At 44.0% G+C, this 27,857-nt stretch overlaps 1 protein-coding gene and 1 long non-coding RNA gene across 4 annotated transcripts in view; one reads left to right on the forward strand and one right to left on the reverse strand.

Annotated features, from left to right (window-relative positions):
• LOC143341399 (uncharacterized) overlaps nucleotides 1-22,910 on the forward strand; it is a 96,968-nt gene extending 74,058 nt beyond the window's left edge. For both annotated transcript variants that reach the window (XR_013079588.1, XR_013079589.1), the window contains one exon: nucleotides 22,792-22,910. This is a non-coding gene — a long non-coding RNA (uncharacterized LOC143341399). The remainder of the gene's footprint in view (nucleotides 1-22,791) is intronic.
• Nucleotides 1-27,857, reverse strand: part of LOC143341392 (irregular chiasm C-roughest protein) — a 251,312-nt gene that overhangs the window by 75,311 nt on the left and 148,144 nt on the right. The window lies entirely within an intron of this gene.

The raw sequence follows: 27,857 nt of genomic DNA on the forward strand, positions 1-27,857 counted from the left end.
TACCGGGCTGTGATTTCGAATGAATTTAATTTTCGCTCCACGGAATAGCTGCGACAGAGAGAAAATCGACCGAGTAACCGAGCATCGATCAGATTCCTGACCCAAATGACTATCCTGACCATAGATAAATTCTTCCTCCCTTATGTCCGATGTTCGAAATAGATTGCAGTCTCGCGAGTCACGTCCCGGCGAGTTTCTATCGGAGTCGTGTAATATTTTTCCCGTTCCTGTTTCTGTTTTTTCGCTCGAAAATAAGCTTGCCGCGTCCCGTGCGAAACAGTCCGTTAACGGAGAACGATGAAATTCAGAGTTTCGTTGTTATTGAAATCGATGAAAATCGAATCGAGCGGACTCGACGCGAGCGTTTTCCGATATTAAATTTAGAAGATCGTTAGTCTCCACCGAGCCTTTCTTCCCTCCCAGCGTAGCCATCGAAGTTTCGAATATTCTAAATCAAATACCAAACGCGTTTTCCATTTTCGTTCCCGTCCACGGTTGATACGCTTAATTAACTTTCGTCCCTGAGGTTCCCAAGAACGTCCGCCGTTGAACCGGTTCGAACATTATAATTCAGGGATTACGTCGTATCCCGACTGCGCGGTAAATATTCGCCGACGTTACAGGCTGGGGTCAAAAATTTGGGAAATTTATCGCTCGACCGGCAGTATTTTTCATCGTCGCGCGTGTTCCATCGATGTCCCAATCTGCGGAACGACGGCTCGCAAATCAACGATTTTTAACCATTACGGCCCCGGTCGCCGGTGATCTCGCGTCTCGATACGATTCCCGTTCGCTCGTTACAGTCGCCGAATTCCCCGGGCATAATCGCGACGATGTTACAAGCGAACAGTCGTTAAAAAAAAAAAAAACAAAAAACAAACACAAAATAGCAAACGTTCGTTACCCTTTTGCGTAACGCGGCAATTAAAAGTTGGGGACCGCGACGCCGTAACGAAGATAATTCGACGGGCCCGGGGACAAAAAGTCCGTGAATTTCGCGTCGAAACGCGCGTCGTCGTATCGTTGACGCGCTCGCCAGACGATCTCCAGTATCAATTGATTCGATCACACGCCCTCTTGCTTTTTATCGCCGACCAGCGTCGAAATTTCGCGCGGTTTCGCGGCGCGCGTTTCCGTTGCCGCGTTCACCCCTGCTCTGGCACGTCCCTGCCGTTGTAACCGCGCGCCCCGTAGATCATGCTCCACCGATAAAACGACGCGGCTCGACGGAGGCTAGCGATAATTAATTACCGGCCGCTCGTACGAACAATTACACCCGAATGCCGCGGCAATTATCAGCGCGCGCCGCAGAGACTGCGCCCGCTTTCGAACAAACGCACTCGTTTGTCGCGTGGCTGCTTACGCGCGTCATCGAAATTCTCGCGAGTAACGCGGAAAACATCGAACGGAAAAATCTGCGACTCGCAGACAGACCCCTGGGAGTCCGTGAACTTCGATATTGAATATTTATTTTTCAATTACTCGATTAAAACGAGACCAAACTTCACTATTATTTCGATAATGAAGTTGGGAAACTTGCGTTGCACCTTTAATAAGATATTCTAGCGCTATAATGCTCCCCCCCTCTTGGCTCTGGAAACTTCACTGCTGGCCTAATACAATAGTTCCCGTTTTTGCAATCGATCCTCAGCGACGTTTACAGCATTAGTATCAATAATTAAAATTTAAATACGTTCCACCCGCCAAACAAGCTCTCGTTATTGTATTCATAGTATCCGCCTTGGTAACGCTCGGTAAGATGAAATTTTCATACGCGGGTCGAATAGTTTCTACGACGGGAATATTAAAAGCTGTTTGGCGCCAGTATTCCGCAAATGCGCCACTTGCCACGGCTTTCCTTCACTTACGACGGCTGAAAGCTTCTGGAGAATCATTCTCGTATCTCCTTTCGATCGAACGTTCATGCGAATACGTTTCTAACGTTCGACGTTCCTCGAACTTCTGTCATTATTCAGCGACTAAAAGATATACGGACCAAAGTTCTCGAAGTTGTAAGTACAGTAACATTAACATTATATAATTACTACTCAAGTAGCGAGTAGCGAGTAGTGAGTGGTGAGTAAGTAATAATCGTCGATTGTTTTGGAACATAGACATCGAAACGAATCGAGTGAAATTCGGTTTGGACAGTCTCGTAGCACTGTTTAAAATGAATTTGCCTCAAAGTGTACTGCGTCGATCCACGGAGAAAGATTTATTTCGACCCCTTAACCCTCTTTGTCGCCGGTTTCTCGACGGAAATTATGTAATGTGTTTTTCCAGACGGGAAAGTGCGCCGTTAGGACACGACTGCATCTGACAGGGGTAAAAATCGAACGCGCGATGCCGGCCAGGTCGTAGGGCGTACAAGTCCCCTATCGTCGAAGAGTCGCGTCGAGACACAGCGTCTCTGATCAATTTGTCATCGCGTGACCCAGTATCGAAGATACGAGTCCCCAGGGTGGTGGCTTCTGGAAACGTCCAGCTTACGTGGACAAGCGCGACTAGGCGAGTACTGCTCGATACTGTCAATTAGCGTAGGGTTAATAGGGACCGTCAACAGCGCGGAATACGACGAAAAGCTAGGCTTTAGGAACTTTGGTCGATTCTTTGGGTCACGGATGACCCGGAAATTACAGTCGTTAGGCACCAATCCATCACTTTGTCTCAAAATAGTTTTCTCTGGACCCTTTTTATCGTTCTCGTACATCATTTCAGTCACTCACATTCTTCTCTATAATTCGTTTTTCTCCCGCCAAGTTGTTTTATCGTCCAAGAAGGTCGAACACCACGAACTCATGGGTTGACCTAATAAAAGACATTTTTACGCGGTTTATATATTTTTCAAGTCCGTTGGAGCACCGTAACTTGTGGTTCTGTATATCGAAAAGGGTTCGGTTAATAAAATATTATTCCGCGAACGCTCCCTAAATCGACAAGCACACCTGTTCGTGCGGTAAAATTTTCTACCTCTAATTATTGCGCTCTAAAAACGTCCTCGGACCGAAGTACCAGCGCCAGCGCATCCTGTAGGAACGAAGGAAACGCGTTACATAAAAATACACTCAAGACGTCGAGCGTACTTGGAAACGTTCGCTACAGTCGTGCACAAGTGGAAATAAAATACATTCGATTCCATCGGTCATAAATGGCCCGATGGTCTGCAGCGAGGTCGCGGCAAGAACTGCTCTTACGGGATCTAAACTGGATATCTTCCTGTTTCTAGATAAACGTCTTCGTTTATTTATCCCTAACATTTACGATTTAAATCCGTAATGCGAATCGAGTTTGCGTATTTAAATTCCGGTCGATTTATTGAAAATAAATACGTGCAGGGAACGGTTCGTTTGTACTTTTTCGACTATCGCCATTTTGAAGTTTGCACGACGGGAGCGGGCAGCTGACGCGCGAAAAACCGGCCAAGTAGGTTGAACCACTTCGAATATATCATTTTTATCGAGCCGTCGACTCCTCCTCCGGCCAATAATCTATAATCGACTCGACGGATTTCGATTAAATATCTATTAACCTCCGGCGGAGTTTTTCAAGGGTGCACGGGAATAAGCTAGACGGAAACTGGGTCGACCGGGGCTGTTTTGCTTCCTGCACCGTTCCGAATCCGCAGACCCTCGACAAATTTCGCGACGTCTTAAGTTTCTTCATCTATTTATCTGCTTAAGCGCGGAAATCCGTACCCTTCCTCCGCAAGGGGAAAAAACGAGGAAGAAAGGGAACGTAAATCCGTGTAAATCTCGCGTATCAGCTTCTACATTCCCGAGCAACCACTCGATCTTGACAGACTGTTTAAAAAGCACAGCTAAACGAGAGAGTTCAGACTGTTTGCAATTGGTAGTTAATCGATACGTTGGTACGATCCTTTTATAATTTAACGAGAAGTTCTCTCGTGTCGCGTTAATTGCGCTACTGTGTAGCGCCCTCCAGTCGCACGCACCCAAAATATCACGCTCAGACAGTCTGCGAAAATAATTGAATACCGCGGAAGACTATTACGTTCAGACGAGAATAGCGCTCGTCTTCTTTGGCGCGTTGATTTATTTTTCACGATGGCCGAGAATAACAAAGGGACGTCAAGGCAAAGGCGCTGCTCGAGTTAGAGCGACACGCGGCTGTAATTAGGGAAGAAAGAAACAATGACAGGCGACGATAATAACCCGTGAGAGGACTGAAACGTCGGTGCTTCGAAAAGTCGACGAGAAGATTTAAGATGCTAGCAAACGAGGCCTTAATACGTTGTAGAATTACAGACAAGATGTACGAGTACATCTTTCACCTAATGTATTTTTTCAGCCCATTTCTCTGGGGTCTCGAAACCCTATTACCATTTTCGTGTCAAACAAATTTAGAGATGAATTTCAATCCCTTCTCCATAGTCAACTCATATGTATTTACGTGCATACTACAGTTGTCTGTCCATCGATACTAATTCAGTGATTGGGCCACGAAAGTCGATAAGATGCAAGGTCTACTCGCGTACCGCGTCTGTGGTGGAATCACGTTTCGAGGATAGAAACGAGTCGTTAATTTAAGTATTCGATTATTACCGGTGAGAGGTGGATTCGTTTTGTTTTTGATCAGAGCGCCGCGGCGTAGCCCGGAAAATTGATTTATTATCGCGTAACAGTTTTCCCGGAGCGTGTTTGTCCGTATCAGTATTCATGGCGCGACGAAAACTGTCAGGCCTGTCCCTGGCTACTCCGGCCTGACTGGATGCGGCGGTTGGCTGTTGCAACGCGGGCGCATTGTGTGCTCACACAACAATCAACATTGGCGTGTGTGGTCCTCCTGGCCGCTGCGTACGGGCCCCACAATGACAAACTGACGTGCGCGTTGCGTCAGACACACCGATGCCACCGGGCTTAGCGCGCGCGAGAGGACTCGAGATGTCTCGAGCCAGGAGCTTCGAAACATCGTTCCCAGTGTAGCGTGATTAAAAGGTCTGTTAGAGGACTCGTTGATTAGCTAACTATTTTAGCTGGCCAGAGGAACGGAGCCTCAGAGACGGAATCCTCTGCTACCGATGATTGGGGTCATTGTTTACTTTAGAGGAGGAACGTAAAAGTAGCAAGCAACATTTATGACACATTTTTCAAGGGGGGAGACTCGTGTAAAATAGTAAAACGAGAAGCGATATTTGACAATTTTTTTTACGGTAGAAGGGTCTTTGCTTCGTAAAGAAAGACAATTATCTACGACCCATCATTCACGAATCCTCGTGTTCCTCCATTTCTCAATAATTTTAGATCCCTCCGAGCACAATGGATTTCGAAAAAGACGCGTCGTTTCCTCCGTTTCGTTTCGTCCGTAGCCCGTTTTAATTACCATCGCGTGGGTCCGTCGTCCTCGCGTTGCAACTGCACCGGAAGCGTCGCGATACTTACGCCGGGGCGGTCGGTTCCGTCCGTTCCCGGGCGAAACGCTTGTTTATTTAAGTGGCGACTGTTGTCGAAACGTCCGTGAGACCCGACACCGGTTTCCACAGGCCGCGAACTATTTTTATGGAATCTATAAACAAGTTGAACGAAGGAGCAACCGAACCGTCGGATCGCCCACGGACTCGCGCTTTGTTTCCGGTGCAGTTGATACGCTCCCGTTTACACGCGTTCGGGCACAAAGCGGCGAACCGGGATGTTTGTTCGATCTCCTCTCTCCCGGCGAAATTGTTCCTCCAGCGATGAATCGATATCAGAAAAAGAACGAGACGCGACGTTTCGCGATCGAGGTTAAAGCGCACGGGCGCGTTATGAAATATTCAGACGCGGCTGTGCTTCGCGCGTGTTTGAACGCGTTTTTGTCCAATGCGGATGCATTTTCTGTTTGGCTTCCACGGGCAGGGCCGTACTCAGGTAGCTCTAGCGCCGAGGTAGCTAGCTCAGGTAGCTGAAAATCACTTGTGATCGCGTCGATCGTTCGGAGAACTAATTTTTATAATATTAGTAATCCCTTTCTCTTCCTTTATTTTATATCTTTTCCATCGAAATATACAGTGTCCTGTAGTATAACTTCAGGACTAGATTCTACACGCGAAAACTGTAAAAAAAGTTTATGTAAACATACGTTCTATTCGATCTTGTTTTCGAGCTCTGGCGAGTTTCTTCTTTAACTCATCTTCGCAACAAATGTTGGAAACGAGCTCTTTGCATCCGAACCCAGACCTGGAGACGTTTTATCATCGACTGTCTTACCCCTTTCCCTGGACGTACGATTTAATTTCAAATAATTTTTCAAGCGTATACTATTTACTTTTGTTTAAATTTTACGAACACATGGAGAGAAGCTTCAAGAATTTCTAACGAGTCAGACTCGTTATTCTACAGCAAGGGGTTAATAGGCACTTTGTGCACAATGGATTTCAAATATACGACTCGTTACAGCTCGAAAACAAGATCGAATAGGACCTCTGTGTACATGAACTTTTTTTATTGTTTTCGTGTGTGGAATCTAGTTCTGGAATGAGTTCCACAGGACACTCTATATAGCAAATGGACTACGTTCGAGGAGTTAAGGTGGATCTCGGTAGAAATTACTTTGCGTACGTCCACGACGTTCCTTCGCCCCACGATTCGTTCGATCGACGAGGAAGGAACGTGGGAGGAATTAAATCCGGACGCAGGACCGCGACTCGTATTTTATTCAGATGGTCGGTCCAAGACCCTTTTCCGTGGGAGACGGGTTACCGGTTGAATTCTGCGGTTCGTTCTTTGCGATGGCGCGGGGGCTTAAGCGCGTTACGTGTCCCTTTCGAGGGAGAAACATATCCTGCTTACCAACCGCGTCCTATATTCTTTCCTTTCGTCGTGTCCAGGCACGAAATCGGGCCAAACCAGCCCGGCTGGACACGGCCAACATCGAAGTTATGCGCCGTGACAGTATGTTAGCTGTCCACCGGCGACAAGAACCCATGCATCCAGCCGCGTGATTTAACTCTGATCCATTTTACTTTGGATCACGTACGTACCAGGTTTTACTGTCGTGCTCGTGACCATCGAGGCTTAAGGAAAAATATAATATTCGAAACTCTCGTCGCGATCGATCCTGGGACTACTCGCGCTGATCGCTCGAAACTTATCGCGGATCACTTGCAATTTCTAGTTTACCGTGGGTCACTCGAAACTCACGGTAGGTCGCTCCGAACTAATAGTAGGTCGCTCGAAACTTGTCGCGAGTTACTCGAAACTTGCACGGAACTTATTTGACAGATTTCGTATGTAATTAAGTATCCGCTGGATCCAGCTGGAGCGTCAAGAATGGCGGCTGTTTCTCTGCGAACGGTTTTCTTTGGCGAAGATCGTGAAGCTTCGCGAGAAAGTCATTTTTCGGCCCTTTCTCGAGGCAGGGTTTGCCAAGTGCAGAGGATAAAAGGAAACTGGAGGGAAAACGGGCGAAAGAAAGCGTAGAGTTATTCAAGATTTTCCGTTCTGATAATTGGGACGGCTGCATAGAGACGGCTAGGAACTACTGCCTCCGATACTCTTTGTCGTCTTCCACGCGATAAGGAGAGGAGCCAGGTCGATCGACGCTTAATTTCCTGAGCAGGGATTCGAATCTCGATCTTTCGTTTGCCAGACGATTGCTCTAACCAATCGAGTTACCCCGCGCTGCCACCGGATACCCCCTCGCCCCGCCTCTAACTCTCTTACGTGTTATTGCAAGAGATATTTTCGAATACGAGACGCGCGGAAGATGAAATATTTTCGACAGTGTGGCTCAAAAGGAGAAGAAACATTCGTATTCGAGTCCCGGAGCGTCAATCTCGACCGTGTTCCTATTTCTGGCGCGTATAAAGTTTTCGAAATACGCCACCTCGCCGCTGGGGGATTTTTTAATTCGACGTCGCGAACGGCATGTTAAACATTTCTTACGATAAAACTGTTGCAATTGGTTAACATTGAACGCAGAAGCAACTGATTGAGATTTTCAAGATTTTTCGATAATAAAAAATTCCAAATCTACAATTTTATCATTTCGTGTTATTGGATAGTAAAAAAAATAGTTTGGAAATCTTTGGAGAGAGAAAGGTGGCTGGAAAAAATTCTAAATCTGTGATTTTATCATTTGGTGTTATTAGATAGTAAAAAAAATAGTTTGGAAATCTTTGGAGAGAGAAAGGTGGCAAGGAAAAAATTCTAAATCCGTGATTTTATCATTTGGTGTTATTAGATAGTAAACAAAATAGTTTGGAAATCCTTGAAGAGAGAAAGGTGGCGGTTCGTTTGCGGAGCTTTCGAGTCAGGCGTCTAGCGCGACTTTTTAAACAAGATAGGAGGCTGGTAAAGGTCCGCGTTTCAATTCGACAAAAGTCCCGGGCATCGAGCGTGAAACCTGATCGATTTGGCGCGGAATGACCCCGCGGTTCCGATTAGATCCGTTCGATGGTGCAATTCTGGCGTGCATATAACAGCTAGGGCCGCTCGAGGAGCGGTTGTCGTTGGCTCGTCGAGGGCGCTTTGCAACGGAATTAAATCGTACAACGGCGGGGAATTCGTTCCGCGAATCAGATTTCATTGGACACAAGTTGATACAACGGGACCGCGGTCTCGTCGCGAGGAGGCAATAAACGCTCGACGGTGTTCGCTAACATCGCCAGCGCGCGTACGTCTTTACATACGAATGGCGTGTGCCTACATACGCGTTTACATATGTACGTCGCGCCGTTCACATCCCTCCCCCCCAAACACCCCCCTGGAGCACATACATCTGCAATGCAGAAACGAGACGACCATGTAAATTCAATATTTGAGCCGCGATGGAATGATCGTTCCGAGGAGAGGACGCTGGTCGGCCACTTAAAGGCGTGTGTGCGGAGACGGTCCACATTCGGCCACGATCGACCGTTTCCACCGCTGTTTGATTGTCCTCCACGCGTCGATGACTCGCGAATGTCCCTGAAATTCCGCCCGTAAATAACTCGCGAATTGTTGAAATCTCCGCGTACCAGAAAATACTGCCAATTCCAAAGCTCCGAATATGTGTGGTACCACAGAGAAAAGTGAGACCTCATTGTAGATAATCGAGGCTGATAATTATTGCAATTTAACGAAAAGTAGCCTCAAACAGTCCCTAATTTATAGCATAGCACGAGTCGAGTATAATCGAGGTTCTATTCTAATTTCGAGCACACAATTCTATTTACTATGTATCTTCTTATTCTTTTAAACTCGACACTCTGTGAAACTTCCTGGGTACCAGAAGATATTGCCAATTTCAAAGCTTCAAATATGTGTGGTACCACAGAGAAAAGTGAGACCTTATTGTTGATAATCGAGGCTGATAATTATTGCAATTTAACGAAGCCTCGAATAGTCCCTAACTTATAGCGTAGCACGAGACCACTCATCGATACCATATACAATAAACAAGATTTTCATGCAATAATCGAGGTTCCATCGTAACTTCGAGCAAATAATACCATTTACTATCTACTTATTCTTTTACACGTTTCATAATCTCGACATTCTGTGCAATTTCCTGCGTACCATTCTCTTCTTGCAATCAAATTAGGATCGTCAGATTTCACGGTGGAGAGGTTCGGGCGAGAGTTTTACCCCGCAACTCGCTACTACGATTCCCCTGCAGACATTAGAAATCTGACTATGCATGCTGCATATCCCTCTTTCCTACCTCTAATTACTATATATAACATTTATGAAACCGCCTATTACCGTACCGCTGTTCTCGTACTATCGCCGCTACTTTCATTCCAGTTTAGTTTAATTTCGTTCGGTTTAATCTCGTATTTAGTTTCAGTTGTTTCATACTGTTCAGAGTTAGATTTAACCCCTCGCCATACAACGACGCGTCTGGCTCGTCACAGGTTCCTGATGAGGCCACTCACTCATCATAAAATCTTATATATTAAAATCAACATTTTTATACTGACAAGGTATTCGTAAAACGAATCTATTTTTTTCGTGTCCCATTCCTTGTACCAAATTTAAACAAAATCAAATAGTAAATGTTTGAAAAATCATTTGGAATTAAGTCGTAAGTCAAACATATGTAAACATTATTACTAATTAAAAATATCCATCGAAACTGAAGATAAGTGACATTAAAAAATTTTACAAGCACAATCGCCAGTTTAGAATTTTGAAAAATCGTACGAGTATAATGGGTCAAGGGTGACCCGTACCGATGCACGAAACGTTGGACGAATCGAGGCGTGGACGCGAATTTTTCGCGAATTTCTTTGCGTGGCACAGGTTCGCGGGGGGTGGCGGCGCAATCGATCGGTTAATTTATATTTAAACGTCGGCGTCGTCTGGCGCGAAACGCGCGGGGAAAAAGCGTCGAAGAGTGGCAAGCTCGACGCCCTCCGGAGCGGAATACTCGAGCTTTCGCGTTAATCACTGAGCCTGTCTCATTACGAGAATCAAAATATCCGTGACAGACGGCGACACCCTCGCGCCACACCATATCTATGTGTGTCTCTGTGTGTGCGTGCGAGTGTGGGTGCGTGCGTGCGCGCACGCGGAGGGTTTGTCAGCCGACAACCCTTCCCGCCGCAGCAGAACGAACGGAACTGTGGAAAAATTTCAAGCACTCCGCGATCGTTAGCCATTTTTAATATTAATACGTTCGCTGCTATACTAGTTTTCCCTGTTTAGATATTTTTTCAAATTCTGGCATAGTAGAAATATTCAATACGGTACTTGTTACTTTGTAATGTCCCTAATACACTATATTAGGATATTATATTAATATCTAACGTACATAACATTATTAAAAAATTCACTTATTACGTTGTAACACCCAGGAATTTACTCGATCGAATTAAATTGATATGGAACAATTTTTAGAATAGATTTTCCATGTTTTATAATCGTCTAATCGTTGCTGCCTTGGTTATTCGTGTCTGTAACGAGGGAGCTCGTTGCCTCGTTTAGGGTGGAAAATTTGACATTTTTCCGTAACGCGGAAGCTAGTCGTTTAAAGATGCAGAACTACTCGAGATTATCATGTTAAGTAAATTTCCCATTTAACTTCGTCTCAAATAATGCATAAGACAAAAGTAGTTTGGTTCGCAGGTGACGGGCGCGCTGGAAACAGCTGAATTTTACATGCACGCGTTTCTGTCGAGAATTTTCCGAATGTTCTTCGCGTTCGTGTCTACTCTTTTATTTTAACTGATACACTTCGCATCATCGAAACTAAATTGCAAATATTTCCAGAGCGCAACATTCACGATAAGTGTAATATTAAGCTAATGTTGTTACGACGACGACGACACGCGACGATAGCCGACGACACCCGACGATACCGGACAACATCGGACGACACCGGACGATAACCGACGATAGCCGACGATAGCCGACGACCTTTCAGCAGCCGCTGCCTTCTGACCTTTCGCCGCGCGGATCGATATCGTGAACTCGCGGGGTATAAATTTCCTTGCCGAAAAGAGTCGGACACGTTCCGCCTAGCCACCCCCTCTGGCTCGAAAAAAAAGGGAGAACAAAATCGGGAATTGTCTATTAGCGACGGCGCGACGCGTCGTTCGCGGGGGAAATGATTCCTGCCGCATTACCCCTGAACGCCAGTACAGGGTGCAACACAATCTGTGGGATCGAGGATTCATCCCTTAATCTTACAACGACACACTGAACTTTTGCACGATCGAAGAACATAGTAATAGTTCATGAGGTACTGTTGAAATTATTAGTTTTACTATGGGACACTTTTTAAATATATAGTCTTTGTAGTCATTTTCAGTCCATAGTATAGTGTACAAGAATATCGTATCGAAGGTTTACCATTGTTAAAAACAACTAAAGAAGCGAAACTTTATAATTGTACACGCTCTACGAACCAGATTTTTTAAAGCAACAGCCATCCTATCGCTATTAGAGAGGACATAAGTGCAAAACGATGTAAGTTGAATCGGAGTACGACTGTGCACACATGGTTCCGTGTGTGTGCACGCCTGACCCAATCTACGCTCGCTCGATCGGTCGAGCCATACTGCAGAAGTTGTGCAAAAGCTCATCAAAAAGTTGGCGTCGCCACTTCGGGACAATGGGTCGATCGGAATTTGTTTGAAGAAATAACAGTATCGGGAAAGTTTCACGTTTTTCCAGTCGTACTTATCGGATTCGGATCTCCGAATTACTCGAAATCTGAACGTACAGCCCGAAATACCGCGGGTTGTCGTTACGTTATGTAATTGTAAATTTCCAGCATGCACTGTTCTTATCGAGAGAACAAACTGAAATGATTCATAGAACGCTGCGAGGTATATGTTTAGAGAACAGTCAACAAGGCTGTAAACGAGATATCGAGCGTACGTTCCGTGAACGCCCACAAAAATGCATTATCTGGTCCCAAACCTCTTCCACCGGCCTCGAAGCAAGTATTTTTCGAATTCGAATATCCCTGAAATATTAGTCGAATGCACGGATAAAAAGTCTTTGTTTTGGGGGGTCGGTTTATACGATCGAAACAATGATGAAAGTTACAACTCCCTCGCGTACACGAGATCGCTGAAAACGCTTTCGAGTGTTGTAAAACTCGTTGAAATTGATACAAATCGCAGCACGTGTACTTTTAACGACGTAGCATCTCATTACTGCATATTATGACGTCTATGGGCATTAAAACCGGGCGTAGAAAGTTATAAATATTGCGAGAACCGAGTTCGCCACCGTGTGCACGTTGGACGGGAGTGCATAGCTAGCAATTCGATAGACAAAATGCATAAATCTTGTTTTGATTCCGCACACGCGTCGACGTATAGTACGCTAATAGACGACTATAGGCGAGTCGCAGAATTACGCGTATTTTCGAACACGTCCGTAGCTAATGTTTCTTTCGAAGTCACGAAATTATTCATGGAAGAACGTTCATATTTTTCCAAGTTTGCGGAACAATTACGTATTCGTGCAATTTGTCCCGTATGCAATATTAAACTTCTAATTTGGGAAACATATTCGTGCAAACAACGCCTGTTATGAACAATCTCTTTACCAAATTTGCGCAGTTAAACAAAAATGAAATTTTCGGGCCATTGAACTTTGCTTGTAAGTCGTAATACGAACGAAAGTTTAAAATACTAAAATTTAATTAATAACGATAAGTATGTCGTGTCGTGACAACGAACCTGCAATGTCTTTTTTATTCGAGCTTTACTCGTTAGACGGAAACGTTCTCGCGTGACACTGCTTATTTTGGGCGACGCTTATAATTGTCACAACGGCTTGAAATTTGGAAGACACGAACAGCACTCACGGGCCTCCAGAGACGTCTCATCAAACGCAAACAAGATAAGAGAGCGTACATGCAACTATTCATAGCGCAGACAGTGAATAGAGTCGTGGCGGGACTAGAAACGACGCGTAAAATAGTCTTTTTAACGATCCAGCGAGCCTCTGAAGCAGCGATACACGAATCTTTTTAAAGAAAAGAGCTATATAGAATTTGTAACCGATTGGATATCAAAGACTGTTTTAAAAAAGACTCTAGTCAAATTAAAAGATCGCGAGAGAGTTAACACGTTCACTGCCAGGTGAAAACCATCGTAAACTGCACAAATTCTATCCAAATGTAATTCCCTCGACATCTGAGCTTCAGAATGAATTCTTCTAGTTTCACAATGGAAAATCCTGTCGCCCGAGTATGGGCGACGCGGCAGTCAAAATGTTAAATGGTCCACGCAAAGTCCCAACGAACTGTAATTCGAACACCAACAATACGAATAGAAAACTGGCTCGATTAATAATTCGAATTATGTCGTTTCCCATTTCCCGGACAGAAAGGATGACAAGCTTTGTCTTCTTCCTAGCCTCCGTAGCGGCGTAATCCCCTTAAATACTGGAATCTATCCCTGGAGCGGTTTCCGCGTATCACACCCTCCACGTACGTGTCCAGAAACAGAGGGAAACGGGAAGAGCCGGAGACGTATCCCACGGGCCCGTTTTTGCGCAGCCCGGAGGAAGCTGTCTCGAGATAATTACACCGTCTTTCCGTGATTTTAATAAACGCGCGGTGGCTGAATAGAAACAGAGCAACGTCTCGTCGACGAGTAATTCTTTTAGCGGGATGAAAATTTAACGCGCCGCCCCCTGCGAAACAAGATAGAGGACCGTGTTGTAGCCCGTTGGATACGCGCTCTTCCTTATCCTCCCTACATCCCACCCCCTCCCACTGCTATCCCGCGACGGAAACATGAAATACTTCTGCGCGAAATAAAATTATCGCTCGTCCCGGGGTTATTTCGCCACGCGTGCGCCCCCGCTCGTTACAACGCCCCTCCCCCGCTCTGGCCATTTGTATTAACGCGTGCACACGTACGCTCCATTACCATACCGTGAGCATCGTTATTCCATTACGATCCAGACCGCCCATTTATGCTCGCGAAAGTATTCGAACGCGTTACGGATTTTCGAAATACTTTCGTTACAGCGAAAAGCGCGCTTATTTGGACACTGATTATTCGTCGTGGAGCGTTTTAAAATTATTTTATGTCATCGTTCTACCGATTTGTCCATTCTAGCGTGCAATTGCGGCTGATGGGATTCGAAAATGTATTTTTTAACCCCTTGCCGTACAATGGCGTGTCTGACTCGTCACAGTTTTCACAATTACGTGGCCACTCACTCGTCATCAAGCTTTATAAATTAAAATCAACACGTTTTTACGTACACGAGGTATTCGTAAAACGAGTCTATTCTTTTTCGTGCCCCATTCCTTGTACGAACAAATTTAAACAAAATTAAATAGTGTACGTTTGAAAAATCATTTGGAATTGAGTCGTAAGTCAAGGGGTTAAAGGGTCGAGTCTTCGAGAACGAAACAGTTTTTAAAATAGATTTTCCATGTTTTATAATTGGCTATTCGTGTTTGTAACGAGGGAGTTCGTTGTCTCGTTTAGCGTGGAAAATTTGACATTTTAAAACAAAGAAATTTAAATAAAATTAAATAGTGTACGTTTGAAAAATCGTTTGGAATTGAGTCGTAAGTCAAGGGGTTAAAGGATCGAGTCTTTGAGAACGAAACAGTTTTTAAAATAGATTTTCCATGTTTTATAATTGGCTATTCGTGTTTGTAACGGGGGAGTTCGTTGTCTCGTTTAGCGTGGAAAATTTGACATTTTAAATCAAACAAATTTAAATAAAATTAAATAGTGTACGTTTGAAAAATCATTTGGAATTGAATTGTAGGTCAAGGGGTTAAAGGATCGAGTCTTCGAGAACGAAACAGTTTTTAAAATAGATTTTCCATGTTTTATAATTGGCTATTCGTGTTTGTAACGGGGGAGTTCGTTGTCTTGTTTAGCGTGGAAAATTTGACATTTTAAAACAAACAAATTTAAATAAAATTAAATAGTGTACGTTTGAAAAATCGTTTGGAAATGAGTCGTAAGTCAAGAGGTTAAAGGATCGAGTTTTCGAGAACGAAACAGTTTTTAAAATAGATTTTCCATGTTTTATAATTGGCTATTCGTGTTTGTAACGAGGGAGTTCGTTGTCTCGTTTAGCGTGGAAAATTTGACATTTTAAAACAAACAAATTTAAATAAAATTAAATAGTGTACGTTTGAAAAGCCATTTGGAATTGAGTCGTAAGTCAAGGGGTTAAAGGATAGAGTCTTCGAGAACGAAACAATTTTTAAAATAGATTTTCCATGTTTTATAATTGGCTATTCGTGTTTGTAACGAGGGAGTTCGTTGTCTCGTTTAGCGTGGAAAATTTGACATTTTAAAACAAACAAATTTAAATAAAATTAAATAGTGTACGTTTGAAAAATCGTTTGGAATTGAGTCGTAAGTCAAGGGGTTAAAGGGTCGAGTCTTCGAGAAACGTAATGGTTGCTCCTGAGGGGTAAGTTCGCGTCGTCGTCGGGGTGTTGTAATCGACGTGTATCGATATACAAAGCGGACCGATTAACAGCGATCTGGGCAGCTCGATGTCCTTTCTGCGATTGACGTTTCGATCGCGTGACCGAGCCGAGCCACCGACGCCGCAGGCAATACGCGGTAATTCGATTAATCTTCGATTAATTACACGTCCAGGGTTGAAGGGAAAGCCATAGGACGTCCCGTATCCTGCGTTTCGACCCACAACGTCGTTACAATCTCCTCGTTACAACAACGCGACGTCTGCCCACAATGACCCTCCGCCCCCGCCCTGCCGCGCTCGCCTAAGCTTCTTATCGAATCATAATAATCGGAGGTTGATGGAAACTGGCGGAACGATGCCACTCGAACGCGGAGATTCTTCTTTGTCTCGAGTACCGTCGAGTGGATCTGAGTTTGAAAGTTCGCTGTCTGAGCCTACGTTTAATCTTCGCTCTTTATGGTCCGAGTGTTGCTACGATCGATCGCAGGGGGGAAAGAGGACCCTCAAATTATTTACGTTTTTGTCATAAACGGTCGTAAGGCCGACGAAAAGGAAACCATTTAACTTGCAATCACTCTTCCTTTAAAACGTCAGTTTTTAACAACCACTTTGTCGCGAATCGTACCCGGTTTTAGACGGGGATGGAAGTTCCAGTAATTTGTTTACATTTACGTTCACTCGTACAATCAATAGGAAGTTTCGAAGCCGCGTCGTTATTCCCGATGAAAATGAATTTAGCACGCGTGGTCGCGTGGGTGTAATCCAATTTGAAAAGAAGTTAATACAGAGATACATAATTACAATTTACGTTGGACGGTGGCGGTGGCTGATTCGACGGAACGATGAAAACGCGAATAAATGGTAGATGTGTTTTTCGTAATCAGCGCAAACAGGGCTTTGCAAACAAAATGTTTTACTTACTTTCGATAAACGGGCTCCCATAAATATCAAGAAGCGGAGTAATTAAATGCCCCGAGCAAAACAAAAATTATTAAATAGAATAACGTGCATGTGTTCGAATAATTTTACGGGTCGCGCGAGCTCCACAAGAACTATGCGTAATTACAACGCGATAATGAGTATCGTAGTCTGTTAAGCGCTATGTAACGAGACCTTGGAAACTTATAAACGTGACAGCGTGTAACGTACGAGACCTTGGAGTATCCGGTTCGTTTCTGTATTTCCCGTTACAATACCGTGTTTTTTATCCGCCATCGTCGGTTATAAAGTTTATACACGGCCGTAAAAAATCTTCCACTTCTTGAAATCTGTACTTTTCATTACTTTCATTTCCCCTTGAGTACGCGTCCGCTGTATGCATAATATATTATTACAGAGAGCGTAATACGAGTTTTTACGATGTGCATTTCACGACCACGCTTCTCCGACGATATTCAACGACCATGAAAGAAAGGCTCACTAGTCGACGTTATCGCGATTTACAAAACGCGTCCGTAACAGATTTTACATTCGATCGCGATCTTTCGAATCCCAGAAACGCACTATCCGTCTGTATAAAAGCATTCGTACAACTGGGCCCTCGAAGGGTAGAAGATAGAAAGGGTTTCGTTTGGTAAAACTTGAACGATTCCCCGCGAAAAACAAACAAATCCTACGTACTCGTTTCGCGTGATTTTTCCAGCGTCGCGACCACTCGCGACACGATCGATCGCGGGGGTTCAGAGGTTTTCGAGATTATTTAACGAGCTCGATAACGAACCGCGCTGTGGACGAAGTAGGTGAAGGACGAAGGATCACGAACGCTGCCCGCGAACGACCGATTTCAGGGTGGCGTCGTCGCTGTTCAAACAACGATTGATCAAACAATAACATCGTTAAATCGGTAAGTGGAATAATCGGAGTATCGATAATCAGGTTCGCACGGACGAGTGGACCGTGAAAACACGGTTTGTTGGCTCGACGGAGACTCTCGAACAGCCGACGAACGGAGGCGGTGCTCGTCGACGGCGACGTCTCCACGAGAACACGGCTTATCCGTGACAGGAGTTGGTCATTGCTCGAATAACTTGGAATAAATCTTTATCTAGGTATTTTCTCTGGCTAAAACTGCTTTCCCCGGGTGAATTATTCGGATAATCCCCGTTCGTTGCTCCCCGGGACTTCGAATCGAAGCTCAGGTGAAACTGTTTCTTGGGGTACACGCGCGATATCTGAATAGAAGTCCACCCAGAAGCTCGCGAACGTGAAAACAGACCCTTAGATTTGGTCTCGAATCGAATTATGACACAGAAATTTTCATTCAGGTTCAACTCGAGTCACGTTTGGCTGTGTTGCAGTTTTTAATACGCTCTAGGTTATTCATTCACTTGACATTTCGCCACCCCATATATGGAAACTAAAGAAATTAATTCCCAAGTTGAGACGTCGAGGGAAGTAAATTTGGATGGAAAGGAAATGAAAGAAATGTTAGCGTGAAAATATAAAAAAAAAAAACTGTAGAGTGATTGTTTCGTGTAGAATGTCAGGAAAAAAATCAGCGTGTAACGCGGGATGGGGTCTCGTTGGGGTGGATGAAAGAATCGACGTCTCGACGGGTTTACAAGGCGAGCGACGGGTCGTAGTTCGATCTTAATTTGCGGTTTCCGGATGGGGCTCGGCTCGATTGTTTTTCCCGGCGATTGAAAAAGACAGGATAACATGAAGCGAATGGATGGCGCGTCTAATCCTGCCGCGGCGTAATAGATTAACACGTCCCCTCGAGCCGTCGGCTGGCAAAAAGGGCGGAAGAACAAAAACTGGTGGGTCCCGGTGAAAGGACTGGCCCGATGACAAGAAGTTCGAGTAGACGCGAGATAAAGAGCTTCCATTATCGAAGATGGCTAGGCACTTCTATTGTACGCTATTTATTTATGCGAAACAAGCCCGGCCACTTCTATTATATCCATACGGTATTTATTTATGAGAACAATGGCGTCGTTCGCGAGCACTCAACGGCATTGCCGAGACTTTGTTTTTCCGACGAGGCCTGCGGCCGGATATTATGACGCCCGTGGTACCATAAAACGACGAAGCACGACGGAAACCGCCAAAGAAAACTGATCGAAACGGATAACGCGACCGAATCCAACTTTCGAACCACCCCCCGATCGTCGTGTTTCAATTTCACGATTATTTCATTCCACTGAGAGGAGGTTAAGTAGGTCGAGGACGTTCTTGGTCAGCCCACTCTTCTTTAAAGCAGCTAATACAGCGAGCAATTTTGCTTATCAATCGTTACTATTAATTTCTTGTTCCATCCAGGGGGGGTTGAACGCCTCCACAGCAGCGCTGACACTCGTAACGCGTCAACGAATACGACTGCGCTTAATCCGATACGGATTCCGGGCGTTCATTATTTCGCCAACTTTCGTTAGCATTGCTAATTGGACTACTCCACGACTGCGAGAAATCCTGACAAGTTTTCGCGAGGCTCCCGTCCGGCACGGATGGTAATAAGAACGGTCATTATTATACTGTTTACAATCTCTGAGGGGGGACAGGGACATTTTCATGTAGATTTATCTAACATCCCCCTGGGGGATCATCGATAGGTATTCGTTTGCGAAGTTTCCTCCATTTGACAGAGATCGGACTCTCAACAATGTTAATTGCAACGATTTCGCTCGGGTTTATTTGATCTTTATTCAATTAGGACCTTTGTGCATCTTGTAGAAAGAGAAACATGAGTATAAATATCGATCTACGTGAAATAATATCGTACAGAGCTTGGGAGACAATTGCAGTGCAGTACTCCCTCGTTATATGACGAAAAATCAGGTCTGAGTTAAGTTTTTACCTTTCTACACCATATAAAGACAGAAACACAAGTATGAGAACCGATGTACATGAAACAATTTTGTCCAGAGTTTGAGTTTCAATTCCTGTACAGTAGTCCCTCGTTATATGACGAAAAATCGGGTCTGAGTTCAGTTTTTACTTAATTACGACCTTTCTACACCATATAAAGAGAGAAACACAAGTATGAGAACAGATTTACATGAAACAATTTTGTCCAGAGTTTGAGTTACAATTCCTGTACAGTAGTCCCTCGTTATATGACGAAAAATCGGGTCTGAGTTCAATTTTTACTTAATTACGACCTTTCTACACCATATAAAGAGAGAAATACAAGTATGAGAACAGATTTACATGAAACAATTTTGTCCAGAGTTTGAGTTACAATTCCTGTACAGTAGTCCCTCGTTATATGACGAAAAATCGGGTCTGAGTTCAATTTTTACTTAATTACGACCTTTCTACACCTTATTGAGAGAGAAACACAAGTATGAGAACCGATGTACATGAAACAATTTTGTTCAGAGTTTGAGTTACAATTCCTGTACAGTAGTCCCTCGTTATATGACGAAAAATCGGGTCTGAGTTCAATTTTTACTTAATTACGACCTTTCTACACCTTATAAAGACAGAAACACAAGTATGAGAACTGATGTATATGAAACAATTTTGTCCAGAGTTTGAGTTACAATTCCTGTACAGTAGTCCCTCGTTATATGACGAAAAATCGGGTCTGAGTTCAATTGTTACTTAATTACGACCTTTCTACACCATATTGAGAGAGAAACACAAGTATGAGAACCGATGTACATGAAACAATTTTGTCCAGAGTTTGAGTTACAATTCCTGTACAGTGGTCCCTCGTTATTTGACGAAAAATTGGATCCAAGTTCAGTTTTCTGTCGAAACGAGAGTGTTTTTCGCTTCCAAATGTTGTGATACACTTTATATCGAGTTCTAAAAACGACAAGGTATAGCAATAGGTATACTAATATGTAGCTTGCATTAGAAGCTTTCGACGGTAGTGCTTCTACCACAAGTAAATATTACATTGAACGATTTCCTAAACGTCTCCACCCTGATAGAAGGTACGTACAAGTTGTACTCGACAAACTTCTATAATCGATTTTCTTCATAAACGAAGTCACCCATGAGAAGAATTTATTCTATATTTCCGATTAAATTTCGGCAGCGAAGAAAGCAAAATAAAAAGGTCTCCATCACCTTTACTACTTTTTATTGGATACATAACATATAAATAACAAAACCATAATACATAAGGTACATCGCGTATAGAATGGTATAATACAACGAAGAGGCGCGGGTCAAAGGGCGCTCTCGATCTTAATCCAAGCGATATTACTCGCGTCTGAGTCGTTTCAACGTAGCGTATCACAGCGTCGGGGTCGTTGCGGTATTTCAAACAGAAGTAATAGACGGTAATCAGTGGCGGAATGTAAAATAATTTACCGGAGAGCGTCGTGCCGGGGAAGAAAGCATAACGTTTTCAAGCGGTGGATTTGCTCGAGTCGCAGCCGTAGCGCGAAACACGCATTTTTCTTCAACTTTTCATAATTCACGGAATAAAGTCCGAGGCATTCCGCGTCCGTGCAACATTTTTCCCCGCCTTTTGTGCTCCAGATTTCCGCTTTGAAGTGCCCCGGCGCGCAATCCCGAACCGTCGTTCGCGCCGAAAAAAAACGAGAAGCAACCCCACCCACTTCCGGTGAGGGGGTGGAGAGCAACGGAGGAAGACTGGCCATGAAATAATGCTTGTTTTCGCGAGCACGTTAAGAGAGGAACGCCCGGGAAACGCGAATAAAAATTAAAGCAGATACGCGCGACAGTATCTCCCGACGTAATCGGACGGGAGACTGCGGGAATTAAAAAACGTAATTCGTGGACTTTCGGAAGATTACGTCACGGCGTTTCTCCCGTCCGTTTATCTACCCCCCCCGTTCCGCCTCGTACCGTTCTCGTCGTCCCCTCGTTGCGCATTTCTTCGCGGCGTCGCGAAGGGTAATTAAAAAATAGGCCCCCGTCGCCGCGGGGCGACGATTCCGCGACGAAAAGAAGCTTTAAAGCCACTCTTCGCGCCGGCTGCCGCGACTGGGTTACCGGTGTGTCTCGGTTTTAAGAGGAAACTACAATAAGTTGTTCCACGGCATCCGGTCGCGCCGCAGCTACGTCAATTGCACGTTTCTGGGTCGCGAGACTCGAGTACGATGTCGTTGAATATTTAATTGATCCTCGTAGACGTCTCTCTCGTCCCTCGAAACCCACCCTTCTCGTGCTTTGAGGCGACTTTGATGTTCCCCGGGGTACAGGGAGGCAGGGATAATTTGCGTTTCTGAATGGCCGCGTAACAAACGCGAACCGGATGCACCGCGCCGGGCTCGAAGGAAGAGAGAGAAAAAAAGAAAACCTCCCAACCCCCCCGGACAACCGTTACGACGAATATTTGCAAATATTTAACGTATCGCGTAACCTCCCGAGATGTTCGGGAGCGTTTATGAATAAATCATGAGGGCGAGACGTCGAAACGCTGCGCGGAGCGTCGAATCCCGGAAAAAAGTTCCCCTAACGAACGGGAACAGTGGCGGGAGGGGGAAGGCGGGCGAAACAAAACTCCGGAGAAGCGATGTAAAATACAGGGCAAATAAAAAACCTAGTAATCTAGTCCGCGCGCCTGTTGTATATTTCCATGGATAGGAAATCCATAAATGTTTCCGTTTTTTAACGCCGGTGCAAGGGGCTATCTCGAATCTTTCGTGTGTTCTTGCTTTAAGGGGGCCAAACAGTCGTATCAAGCCATTTTCTAAGGGTTTACTAAAAAGAAACGGTTAAATAATTTCCCTTCTACAAATTTTTTACTGTAAAATCTTGTCAAACAACGAGTGAATGTAGCGAGCACTCGAATAAATATGAATTATTTTTATTTTGCGGTGGTTTCTCTTCTTTGTCATTTGATTTCTGAATAGTACTATTTTCGAAGAAAAAATTGATCTTTTGACTGGCTGGTCCCCTTAAGAATTAGGAGGATGACGAACAAATGTATATTTCGAATTAAAAACGTAACAAGTCTCGAATAATATTAGTCTATGAAAATGCATCATTCCGGAGACAAATGTAAATTTCTTTGCAGCGTTGCTACCAGCGATTGTGGAAACTGGGACAAGGTACGAAAAATTCATAGAGGGAAATGTAGAATCCTGCATGCGGAGTCGTTTTCTGGGGACGCGATATTTTGGCGGAACAGTGTAGAATATGAATATAATACACGAGTATGATGGGGGGGCGAATGGCAAACATGCTTAGAATAGCATATTTTCGATAAATTCGTAATAATTTTAATCTTAATCTTAAATAAACTACAGTTGGAACCCAGTGTAACCTCGAAGGCCAAAGAAAATCTTTTAGAAAGCCGTGTGACAAAGAGAAAGGAAGAACAGTTTCAGATTAAGGTGAACGCGGTACTAGGCGCGAGTAGAATGTGAACAGCGTCGAGTAATTTTGCTTTACAAAGGCTGACTATAACGCGTGACCCAGAACGACTCTAATGGGAGATCTCTTCTTCTCCGGCGGAATACGCAACGCAACCATACGTAAAAAAAAAAAAACAACAATGTTCCATCGATGGGAAAAAAAATATCGCGGTTTCGAGGAACGAAAACGCTAATTAATTCGCGTTATAATGGTTCCGTCGACTTCGACGGACACTCGGTTCGCGCAAAATGGCGGGGAGAGGCAGAAACAGAGCGTGAAACTACTGTAGGCGTTTTAATGAATATTTATCACGCGATTCGAAGCCGGCGTTGTCGTTGGAGCGAATTATTAATCGCGGTGACCCTTTTCGAGCGACACGAAAATGTTTGTATTGCCTGACCTAGGATCTTAATTACGTCCGACAAAATTGGACAAAAGGGGGATAATCGTGCCACGGAATCGCAGATCCCGCGTGCACGTGAACGTGATCGTCTTCGTCGAGTAACGTTACGAAACGTGATGCAAAGTAGGGTGCGTGAGCGTGCGTCTGACAGTTGCTCGACCGATTCCACTGCGTCCTTTTTCCACTTGGCGCTAATTCACCCGACGCGCGAGAGCCATTCGCTACAAATGGCCGTTTAACTCCGGGGAAAAAATCATTTTAATAACTCCCTTTCGAGCAAAGTGCCGCTGAGGCTTTTAAAAACAACGACTGAAGCTGCGACGGCTTCAGGGTGCTTCTCTCGTCCAAACACGAGGAAAAAAACAATTTCATTTTGATTGTTTACGTTTTCTGGAAGTTTCAAGGAACAGCGAGACGGTGTAATTGGATGAATCTTGTCTGAAATATTTTTAGGAGGTTATTTATCTTTTTTTTAGAAGTGATGCAGGTTAAATTGTCGGATGAGTTTGTACAGTAAAAGATAAAATAAAACATATTCGCAGAAATTTTATTCTCTTCAAAAAATCATATCTTTTTATTGATGAGAGATAAAAGGGTTTTACCACACGAATGTGAAACTACTTGTTATAAAAACTATAATTACTTTGTAGAATGAAAGTAAGACACCCTCAACTGGGTCCCTGAGATCCACTTTTAAGGTTGCAGTCTTAGAATTTCAGCAGCTTGACAAGGACTAAGGATACTATATGTTGTGGAATACCTGCTACAACCCTCGAACTTTTTTCCCTTCTAGGTCTAGACCTCCTAACCCTTGCCTTGTAGGTGTATTACACATTTTGGGTTAGGATCTGACCTGACCCAGACCGCGAAATTCCGCTCCGTTTTCGAATTCGGAGCGGCGGACGAGGGTCGCGTGCCGCGGTGGAACATTTTTACTCCGTTCGATGATTAATGGCCTCGTTTCGTCCCAGGCGTTCGTCTATGATTCCTCCGGCGCGCGAACGAAATTGTTTAATGATTGATAATCAATCCTCGCTACGAAATTAAGCGGAGCTCGGCGGCCGTGAGTACGGCACGCGCGCATCGACGCCTGGAAAGAAACCATAAGCGAGAGACCGGGGAAGCAAGAGAAAAGAGAAACGAAATGAGATTTGCTGTGTCGACCATAAATCATACAAGCTGGACTTAACTACTTTATAACCGTCCGGTGGAGAGCGGGCTATGTTATCGATGAAAGTTCCAACTCGTGGCGGCGGCTACTATTAAAATAAACCTAACCAACCCCCTTCTCCAGCCGGGTTTGCGCCCCGTCTCCGTTACGTAACCGCGTGAGAAAGAAAAGTTTGCATGAAGATCGTATATTTAAGATTACCATTAAAACCGGGGGTGCCCAGGGATCCAATATATTTCGAGGAACCCCCGGCGCGCGGCTGCTCACGCTAACCCCATCGAACACGGACCTTGTCTGCCCGTTTATTGAAATCGTACGGTCTGCTCCGCTAATTGCTCGCCGTCTTTCCAACGGATACCGTTCCATTCATCCGCTGGAAGATCGTTCCGTTCTACCCGTTATACGACAAACGCCAATTACCACGGCACCGGGGGGATTTCCGTTACGATAAATCGAAAGAGAAGTTTCACGATCCCTATAAATTTTCTGGATATTAATAAGTTATACACCGTGGTATTTATTCGTACTCGTACGGGGGAGCAAAAATTCATTTCTCGGTTGGGTCGAACGATTAACGGCGACACGGCCGACCCTGGATCATTTACGACCTGGATAATGCTACCGTATACTTCAAAAGTAATTTCTCCACCTAAATTCTATGTTATTATACCGCGATGACAAATTGCTAACGAACGTGACACTGAAGCAGGCTCCTCGGAACGGGGAAAGAAGCTTAATCATTATTTGCATAATTGATCCAGAAAATAATCTGTCACGGAGTGAATTTTTTGCATAACAGTAGAAAGATGTAGATAAGTGTAATCGCTATCTGGGCGAAAAAATGGGTCAAAAGTGACCCGGAGTCAGTATCGCGGGTACATCGAAATTAAAATAATTATTCTTTCTGCGTTGAGAGAGAGAGTTGTCTCTTTAATCGAACCATAAATCTGCAGAGCATATCATAATTTTTTCCTTATTGGGACCCATAAATTTGTTGGTTGTTAAAAATTATTACTCGCGTACTGTCTTATTGGTTGTAATTAAGAACGTTGGTCGGCGATAGAGCCCTGGAATAATTAAAATAATTGTATTATGTTCGAACGTTTCGACCCCGATTCGAGGAGAGAGCGAACTATGAAAAAATATAAACCAGAATATATATGCGTTATATATTATTAATGAGCCTCGCGCTTTTGTAAGAGTAACGTTTTAATCAGCGTTACGACTTTCTAGAAAAGAAGGAGAATTTTATTTTCACATACTCGATCATCAATCTTTCCCGCATATTTTAAAAGTTCCCTGTCTTATAACTTTAATATACATTAATAATGAACTTCCACTTTTAAACTTTTCTTATACTACGGAACCTGGATACATCCATAACTTATACTTTCATATTTATATTAACTGGTTCTCCTCGCTCCACTCTATCCTCTTGTTACGCGTTTTAAACCGTTAAACTGCCCCGAGAGGCCACTGAATTTAAACGTTTAAATCACTGTTTAAAGCAGGAGTGTTTCCATCGACCATGTCCAATCGACTGGCCACCGCGGCAGGAAACTTTTCTGCGAATAATTGAGCTGATAACAGAGAAGAAACGGTTCTTTTATAATTAATCTCAAGCCATTTACTAAGATCTCATAAAAACAGGCACAAACTACGGTCGGAATCGAATTTAGCAATTTCTAAATAATTCTCAAACGCTTAGCAATTTTTATTCATGGCGATTCCGCTGTGTCCTTCCGCAAGTTTAAACTAATATTGTATAATATATGTAAAAAATGTAATCCTTCATTAGTTCATTATTTTTTAAATGCTTTAAAGGAAAGTTGATTGCCACTTAACAATTTGATAAAAATCAACATTAAGTAAAATAATTCTGTTGAGACTGAGAGTCCACTTAATACGTTGACTGGAAAGCCCCTCAAATTATCCACGAAAACGAAACTTTGTTTTCAGACAACTGGAAACTAGCATACCTACAATTTGCTATTGAACTCATTTTTACAGAGTCGTTAAAATTCAAGAGTTCTGGCCTTGAGAATTAATTGTTCCAGATCTTCAGTAAAAAATCATGAGTTCTGGCCTTGAGAATTAATTGTTCCAGATCTTCAGTAAAAAATCATGTCACCCCTGACATAGCAATCAATGTCTTGTATATTAAAATCAACACAGTTTTACATTTACGAGGTATTCGTAAAACAAACCTATTCATTTTCGTGGCCATTCCCTCCACGAACAAGTTAAACCAAAATTAAACAGTACAAGTTTAAAAAATTATTTGGAATCAAATTATACGTCAAGAGGTTAAGGGTTGAATTTCCATCTATTTATTGCGGGATACTCAGTTTCATAATTGATGAACGTTTAAACTTTGCCCACCCGTGAGGCCTGCACGATGAATTATTTCCTTAAATATCAGTCGAACGGTAGTTTCCAGGCATCGTCGACAATAATTTAAAGTCTCGACCCTCCCCGTTACTCTTGCACGCGAGGAACGTCGGGTCGGCGGAAGGATGGAGTGCAGGGACTCGGGGGCGTATTGTTTCCCGTGGAGTTTCGAAAAGTCGGAGCCAAAGAATTTGTAAATATTTCAGGGCGCACCGCGAGGGCAGTCTTTGAGGTATCCAGGATGCGAGATACAGCGAAGAATACCGCGTCCGGCCAGTGCACGGAGGTATTTTGGTCCAACGGGGCGCGCAGCGTGCTTTTCCGAGTCGTGGCACGTACTTCGCGAGACTTTGGCGCGAAATAATTGTTTCCGGCCGGGGCGTGCCGGTATTTTCTAATTTCGGATACCTATTGGCCGGTCGGAATCAGTCTGCCTCCGTACATACACGCGCACCCCGGTTCTGAGGGCAGGGAAAGAATGGGGGTAGACGATCTTCTGGCGCAGGAAATAGTTCCCGAAGGGTGGAAGACTGTACAAACAGGACAAGAGTCTTTGTGTACAGTGCTATAGAAACCGACGGAACGTAAGCTCATCGTGGCTTTCGCGAATAAAGTCGGCGTATGGATTCTCTCGAGAAGTCCTCCGCCGTGCGTCCTCCTTTTCAGGTTTTGTCTTTTAACGTGCCTCCGAGCTAGACAGACACAGTAATGTATTTTTATCTTCGTCCGCGACATCTGCGTCCCGACGCGGATCCCCCGG

Source organism: Colletes latitarsis, chromosome 4, assembly GCF_051014445.1.
Source record: "Colletes latitarsis isolate SP2378_abdomen chromosome 4, iyColLati1, whole genome shotgun sequence".
Lineage (NCBI taxonomy): Eukaryota > Metazoa > Arthropoda > Insecta > Hymenoptera > Colletidae > Colletes > Colletes latitarsis.